Here is an 8,706-nt window from a genome sequence, read left to right as displayed (position 1 = left end):
AACAGCCCCAACTTTCTCAGCCTGTCTTCATACAGGAGGTGCTCCAGTCCCCTGATCATCCTCATAGCCCTCCTCTGGACTTGTTCCAACACCTCCATGTCCTTTTTATGTTGAGGACACCAGAACTGCACACGCTACTCCAAGTGAGGTCTCACGAGAGCAGAGTAGAGGGGCAGGATCACCTCCTTTGACCTGCTGGTCACGCTCCTTTTGATGCAGCCCAGGATACGGTTGGCTTTCTGGGCTGCGAGTGCACACTGCAGCTGGCTCATGTTCAGTTTCTCATTGACCAACACCCCAAGTCCTTCTCCGCAGGGCTGCTCTGAATCTCTTCTCTGCCCAACCTGTAGCTGTGCCTGGGATTGCTCTGACCCAGGTGTAGGACCTTGCACTTGGCATGGTTAAACTTCATAAGGTTGGCATCAGCCCACCTCACAAGCGTGTCAAGGTCCCTCTGGATGGAATTCCTTCCCTCCAGCCTATCAACCGAACCACACAGCTTGGTGTCATCGGCAAACTTGCTGAGGGTGCACTCAATCCCACTGTCCACATCACCGACGAAGATGTTGAACAAGACTGGTCCCAACACCGATCCCTGAGGGACACCACTCGTTACTGGTCTCCAGCTGGACATTGAGCCATTGACCACAACTCTTTGTGTGCAGCCATCCAGCCAGTTCTTTATCCACCGAGTGGTCCATCCATCAAATTGATGTCTCTCCAGTTTAGAGACAAGGATGTCGTGTGGGACAGTGTTGAACACTTTACACAAGTCCAGGTAGATGACATCAACTGCTCTACCCCTGGCCATCAGTTCCGTAGCTCCATCATAGAAGGTCACCAAATTGGTCAGGCAGGATTTCCCCTTAGTGAAGCCATGCTGGCTGTCACCAAGCACCTTGTTGTTTTTCACGTGCCTTAGCATGCCTTCCAGGAGAATCTGCTCCAACATTTTGTCAGGCACAGAGGTGAGACTGACTGGTCTGTAATTCCCTGGGTCATCCATTTCCCCCTTCTTGAAAATGGGGGTTATATTTCCCTTTTTCCAGTCATCGGGAACTTCACCTGACTGCCATAATTTCCCAAACATGACGGCCAGCGACTTTCAACTTCATTCACCAGCTCCTTCAGGACCCACAGATGGATTTCATCAGGTCCCATGGACTTGTGTACGATTAGGTTCTAATGATGGTCTTGAACCAGATCCTCTCCTACAGTGGACCCAAGGTCTTCATTCTCCCAGTCCCTGCGTCTGCCTTCCAAGACTTGGGTGGTGTGGTCAGAGCATTTGCCAGTGAAGACTGAGGCAAAGAAGTCATGAAGAACTTCTCCAAATCCAGGGTAGTCTTCTTGAGACAGTATGTCTACACACAGTGGTTAACAAGTGATATTTCTAATTGTTGCTGGGTTAAAATGCAAAGCATGCGAAGTTAGACGGTAAGCATAAGAATAGCCGTATTGCAGAAATGAAGACCCTTTCTAGCAGTGTCTTGCTATTCAAGTCTCATGGCCACCACCAGAAACCCAGGCTGACAGGTTGCTGAGCAGGCCCTGGTTCAGCTGTAGAGCAGCCGGCCTCCAACAGCCTCTGCTTCCCATGGCTCTGCCAGGCCTCCTGGTAATGGAGCAACCCAGGAGACTCCATGCAGCTGGACTCCCCATGCTACAGTGTGAGGGAAATGTTTGTTAGTGCAGGGGTCTCTGTAGAAACCCTTGCCGCTCAGAAATGCCCCTTGGCATTTTGGAAGTTTCTTTGGGATGTTGCTGTGCCACATATTTGGTTTCAGTGTTCCCAGTGGTCCCTGGGTTACAGCTTGCTCTGTGCCACTGTCCACTTTGTACCCATCTGGGTTTTATTAAGGGGCCTCTTTCCATTAATAACTCTGGGAATCTGGTCTTATCGATTCATCAATTTGTGCAGTAACAACGATTTCTCACACCTTTGTTTCTTGTTTGAGTTAGAAGAACCAAGTAACTTTTTGGTCTCAGGCTCAGTTTTCATTCATAAATTTAGTCATGGTCATCTGTGGCTGAAGATTGGGTTTGAGAGTTGGGAGTTGTGTGCATTTTTCCTCATTCACCTCAGACAAGCCATGCAAGTTTCCTGTTTCAGCTCTTCCAGCTGTAAAATAGGAACAGCGATGTTCTGTTACATTGCTAAGCACTTCTAAACCTGTGGGTGGTGTGGGTTGGTTGCACTGTATTAATTGCTTATCAAGCTATTTATGGAGTCTGTGGAAACACAGGTCAAGTGTTTCTTTGATGTATTCTTTCTGGAATAAATGGGGATTATTTTTAAAGTACATGTTGCTTACTTCAGTGACTTGCTGTGTCTGCCCAGAGCTGTCCTGACTTGATGTGTTTTATAGATACTTTGTAGAAAATGAAATGTTGACAGTATTTACAGATTCATACATCAGTACATTAACCTTTTACCACATCCCCATGTGGTAAAAGGTTAATAGAAGGTGAAGGTAAGATTCCAGAGGGCTAAGCCACAGCCTTCTGTACACATAAATTGATATTTAATCATACATTTATAATTTTTTATTCAGTTAAACTGGCTTAATGTATGTATATTGTCCTGGTTTCAGCTGGGATAAAGTTAATTTTCTTCCTGTTAGCTGCTGCAGTGCTGTGTTTTGGCTTTAGTCTGAGAACAATGCTGGGAACACACTCCTGTTTTAGTTGTTGCTAAATTATGCTTACCCTGATCAAGGACTTTTCAGTCTCTCACACTCTGCCAGTGGGGAGGGGCATAAGAAGCCGGGAGAAAGCAAAGACCTGACCCAAACTAGCCAAAGGGGTATTCCATACCACAGCATGTCATGCTCAGTAAAGAAGCTGGGGGGAGTCACCTGAAATGGATTGATTGCTGCTTGGGTATGATATATGTAGGCACATTCCCATTTGTGTTTGAGAGGTTTGCTCTGCCATAAACATAAAAATTACCCATCAGCCCATTAAACTTAACTGAAATAAATAATTTTAATCAGTATACAACTTAACTGAATTGGGTTAAATGATACTTGTAATTTAACTAGTTTGAAATAAGGCAGCTTATGCTTCCAAAGTAGTGAAGAAGTGAATGTGGAGTTGGCACCGTATAGAACAGCATCACCCATTACAATGGCACGTTTGGTAGCTGGGGAAGTACTAATTGCATAGGCACAGTTGCAACTTTATGAAGTGCTTATTTTCTAATGAATAATAGGATTTCTGGGTTTTGAAGGTAATGTTAAAGACTATTCAAGCCTGTAGAAAGGCAATTAACAAAAATCATAGATCACTGAGGCTGGAAGGTCATCTAACTGAACCTCCCACTTACAACAGGATTCACACTAAACTTTGGCTGGGTTTCTTGGGCTTTGTCCCAGGGAGTCTTGCAGATCTCTAAGGAGGATTATGCTGCAGCGTTCTGCAGCAACATTTTCCAAAGAGTCCAGGAAAAGAAGCAGCCAAATCATAAGTTCCTTAACTTTTGAGTGATTTTATCTTTTTCTGTCTTTGTGTCCAGCAGTGCAGATGCCATACTGATGTCTGCATCATACTGAGGCGATTAGGCTACAGGGGTGGGTAACAATTTCATTTTATAGCTTTGACTTCTTCACCTTTGATCTTTACACAGGTAGGTCTTTCTTTGCTGAAAATGGACCTGTGGCATGATCCACAAACCCCTTTCCCTCTGTGAGAAAAGTGGCTGAACACAATTTATAGCAAAGCAAATGCACAGTTGTATTTAGGCTGGAACTTAGATTATAGTTATCTGCCATTCTGCTTTTACACAGATTTTTTTTTCTTTTCCTTACTAAAGTTCAGACATGCCTTTCTTCCCCTCCTCTTCCCATTCCTCACTTCTGAAAAAGTAGCTTACCTCTTCTAAGCTATTTTACAAATTTGAAATGCACATACATTTGCACATATTGGATGGTTTCCACTGGCTTTGTTTAGCTGAAGAAGCCCCATGCTGGCTTTCTTCCATCCATCCTGCCCTGTGCTGGCTGTATGGAGCATTTGGACTATCCATTAACCTTATTTTCCTGCTCAGGAAGAATGTGTGGGCAGGGTGTCAGTGGTGTTCCTGGCTGTCAGCTCTTGTGCAAAGGTCCAGCACACCGTTCTGTTGATGGCGGAAAACAGTAGAAACATTGAATGCATTCTGACACAGCAACATCAAGTAAGGAATTAAAGGACATAGTGAGCTTTTATGAAAGAGATGCAGAGACAACATACATAGAACTTGTCTAGCTGATGACTTTATTAGGCTGGACGTGTAGTCAGGAGGATAGTATATACAAACATAAATGCCTCGATACTATTTTCTTTGACATTGGAATAAAAGGATGTGACAGGAAAGACTAGAAATTAGACACCTAATCTGTAATTGTAATTAAAACAGACTTGGCCTGTTGAGCATTTCTAGGGCTGCTGTGTCATTACTGTGGCATTTGAAGCAGAATGTATAAACATGAGGACTCCACATTTTCTGCCCAAATACTGGTTTGTATGTTGCACACTAGCGTGTGTTTACAGTGTGACCTTGAATTTTAGTTCAGGTATAATAGTCTGCTCCTATTTGGTGTTTTTACAGAACTTGCATCATTCTTGGTGGTGATAATTTCCACTCACATACAAATGATACTTCAGAACAATGTGATCTGTTAGTAAGATGTGGTAAATCCATACTGAAAGCACCCCAGTGCTTTTGGTAAATATCAAGCTGATAGCTGAATATTCTATCCTGCTTTTTTTTTTTTTCCCAAAACTACTGGGCTCTTTGGTTTTCCTGTGGTGACAGTATGATAGTGTTATAGTTCCAATCCTTCTTAAAAAAGGGAGAACGCAAAACCCGTGAAACTTTGGATGAGGCATTTTCTCAAATGAGACAGCGTATTGGGTTTGTGTGCAACATTTTGGTACAGGGGGCCTATAGGTGTGGCTTCTGTGAGAAGCTGCTAGAAGCTTCCCCCATGTCTGCCAGAGATAGTACCAGCTGGCTACAGAGTGGATCCATTGCTGGCCAAGGCAAAGAGTGTGAGCAGTCCTCCCCCTGAGGAGGAAGGAGTGGCAGAAGCAGCATGTGATGAACTGACTGCAACCTCCATTCTCTGTCTCCCTGCTCTCCTTGTAGGGAGGAGGTAGAGAAAATTGGGAATGAACTTAAGCCCAGGAAGAAGAGAAGGGTAAGGGGAAGATGTTTGGGTTTTGTTTTTCATTTGTTCTGGGTTTTTTTGTGGTTTTGTTGGTTGGTTGTTATTTTTTTAAGATTTTATTGTATTTCTCATAATCCTACTCCGATTTGATCGGTAATAAATTTACTTCCCCAATTCAAGTCTATTTTGCCTGTGGCATTAACCAGTGAGTGATCTCTCACTGTCCTTAAATCAGCCCATGAGCCTTTCAACATATTTTCTCACCCTGTCCAGCTGAGGAAAAGGAGTGACAGAGCAACTTTGGTGGGCACGTGGTGTCCAGCCAGGGTCAACTCACCACATACAGGAAGGAGCCAGATGGTATATTATAAAGGGAGACAGGGACAATACTTTTCCTTGATACAAAGCTGCCATGTACATGTCTTAGAAGAGACTTGCTCAAGTGGAAATGCTTGCACATAGTATGGCTGCTGCTGCTGCCATCTCTGATTGAGGTAAACTAGACTTGAGTTAGTACATTTTGAGAAAAGCGTCATTAAGGAAAAGAAGCACCCAGAGCCCGCGTCAGTTTCTCTTCTAAAAAGCAGGTGCTCTGAAAGATATTGAAACTTCACTGCAGCTTTACTAGGGTATTACAGAAAGGCTCAGGAGGCTGTGCTGATTGCCTTAGAGGGGGCGGAAGGAGTCTCTGGGCTTTTTTTGCTCAAGGCAGGTGAAAGTTTTTTAATGATGGTTTCTTTGTTATTTGTAGAAATTGATTTAAAGATGTGCTGATTTGGAACACTAGTGACTGACTTCCACCTCGCTTCTCAAGTGTTTGATAGAACACATGAGTTTATTTAAAAGACTCTTCCCTGGGCTACAATTAGAGACTTCATTGTGATTTAATTAAAGGCAGCAGCTTTTCTATTGCTGAGCCTCTTTTCTCTGCCTGAGTTTGTTCTCTGAGATTGAAAAGTTGGCAAGTCTAAGCTTTACCTGGGGCGATGAGAAGATTAGAGGGTATACAGAGATGCTGCAGGTGGCATTAGCATCATAGCATAACAACTGGAAAACAAGAATCACTGCATCTTACACTGTAGAGCTTCAATTCACCATTTATTCATAGACATAATAGGAATTGGAAATCATGCAGTTGGAAATAACTACATGCAAATATTTTAGAACTAAACTGCTAGGGGCCATAGAAAGTAGGATGAAAATACAGGTGGTATGTTCATTTTTATCTGATACCTGGAAAAATTAGCTGTAGATGAATTGAAAGACCTTTCAGTTAGCATAAATGTAGAACTCCTCATTGTTAGAAGTTCAAAGCAGCAGAATTGAAGGCAACATACCATTTTCTCCAAGAAATTTTATGCTTGCTTTTGTTTCCTGCAATTATTTCTTACCGTCTAATACAGCACTTCCAAGTCCTTTATGGCCTTAAGATACCCACGTCAACTAAATTTTATCACTTATCTGTCATTTATACTAATCTGATTTGGAGTCCAGAAGTTGTTTCCTGTGCTGTAGCAGGTCTAAGGGTTCTTAATACAATCACCATGTGTCATGGCTAAATTTCCATTTAATTTGCTTTAGCAGAACATGTGCATGTGCTCAGCCACCCTGCACCTGAACTGGTACAACAGTTAGGAGCTTCCATCACTAGGAGATTATCCATATCTTACTCCACTTGTATTTCAAGAAAAAATGATCAAAGGTATTCTTTGTTCTTATGCCAAACTTCTTCCTCTTCACTTGAATTCTGCTTGGTACAGGCTCTATATAAAAAGCTGTGATAGAAAGATACATCCAAAGGAGTTGAATTATGTACATCACCAAAACAGGGAAAAAAAAACAAACCACCAAATTGGTTTGGGAAAGTAATTTCAAGTAATTGAAAAAGCAGATGATGCTGGGAATGAGCAGGGATAAAATATATACAGCTGTTATTACAGCCAGTTGGCAAGTCACTTCTCTGACTTTTGTATTGCTAATAATGTTCTTAGAAATGCACTCTTATTTCCAAACTTTTGCTCAACTGATGTGTGAATGCCTGGAATTGGTAAAGCTTCATCTCTCTTCTTTGCCCTGTTGTTGTACCCTGTGAAAACACGAGCAGGTTTAGATGGTTTATTTCTTTGCCACGCCTTGGATTCCAGACTTTCCCTAAGGTAAAGCAGAACCAGAAAATCGTCAGGCCGTCAGCATACAAGTAATTGGACAACACAGCCCCTGAGGACAGAGCTGCCTCCAGAAACCGAGCTGGAGTTGGCCCGCTCAGCTGGCAGATCAAATACTCTCTCTGTTTTATTTCATTAGAGCACATCAGCATTACAGTTTTCAAGCCCAGCCAACAAATTGTATTATCTGTGTTGTTTTCATTGGCTGAAGAATGTTGGAATTCTCTCTTACGGTTTTCTTACGTGAAGATTTATTTTAAAACTCTGTACCTATATTTTGGCAACAGACACAGGCAGCATGTCTTCTTGTCCTCTGTGCCTTGTCCTCATTTGAAACCAAAACAACTGAATCAGGTTCTGAAGGCTGTAAGGAGCTGAAGATCTGAATAACTGAGCTGTCCTAAAATTCAGTATTTTACCTAGAAGTTTTTGTGTCAGTCTATGTGAACTGAGATGCTTTCATTTCAGTTGCTGGACAGATGTACACACCACAGAGCTGTTGCTGACACTATTGCCACCTTCCCCCGTGCTTCAGAAGCTGTGCTTTCCTCACAGCCCCAGTGAAGCATTGCTCACTGCAGCCACTAAGCGAGGGTGCAGAAGAGGCAGCCTCTGTCCCACATCTGTAGAAAAACCTTTGGGCAGTGATCCTACCTGGCAGTTTTTAAAGGCTGTTGGAGCAGATAAACAGGACAGATGATGAGCTTCAATACTGCAGCCTTGGGAAAGAGTCAAGACAAGGGCTGGAGTCAAGATAATATACTGGACACCAACAAGAAAAAAAGCTCAAAGTCAGGTGTGTGGAGATGTTCACTTCAGATGACCAGATGCAGAAAGTGGGGGTTTGGTTTGCGTTAAGGAAATGCATTGCACTTCGCAAGCTAGGTTAACTTGCAACAGAAACTTGCTTGCTTAGCCCTAGAGTGTTTGGCCACCATTTCTTCAAAACAGAATTTCCTCTACTGTCTTTATTCTACTGGTTTTGTTTAGTTGGCTTTTTTTTTTTAATAGATTTTCTTCAAATCTATTTCAAATTTCATAACAATTGAACTTCTGAGTTCTGCATAGTGTCCAAGTCCAGCTGAGAGATAGAGTGATATGAACTTGATTTGGCAAGGGTTTCAGCTGCCTTAGAGGCATTCCACAGTTGCCAGGTTAGCTGATGATAGAGTGAAATTTGGGAGCTGCTCACAGAGAGTTTAAAATTAAACTGAAATGTTTCCTATTAGACAAGCAGCACTTTGCATAGTGTCTGAGAGGGATTGCTCTGAATAGTCATCCTTCTGGTGGCTGTTGCTTTGTCGCCCAACAGAAACATGGTGGGGTAGTGATCCTTTGTGCTCCAGGAAGCACAGTGGCTGCTGAGCAGTAAGGGGGAGGATCTGCAT

This window comes from Pezoporus wallicus, unplaced genomic scaffold (genome assembly GCF_028554395.1).
Source record: "Pezoporus wallicus isolate ANWC-B61680 ecotype Strahan unplaced genomic scaffold, APGP_CSIRO_Pwel_v1 contig_7506, whole genome shotgun sequence".
NCBI lineage: Eukaryota > Metazoa > Chordata > Aves > Psittaciformes > Psittacidae > Pezoporus > Pezoporus wallicus.
Note: the sequence above shows the minus strand (reverse complement) of the source record.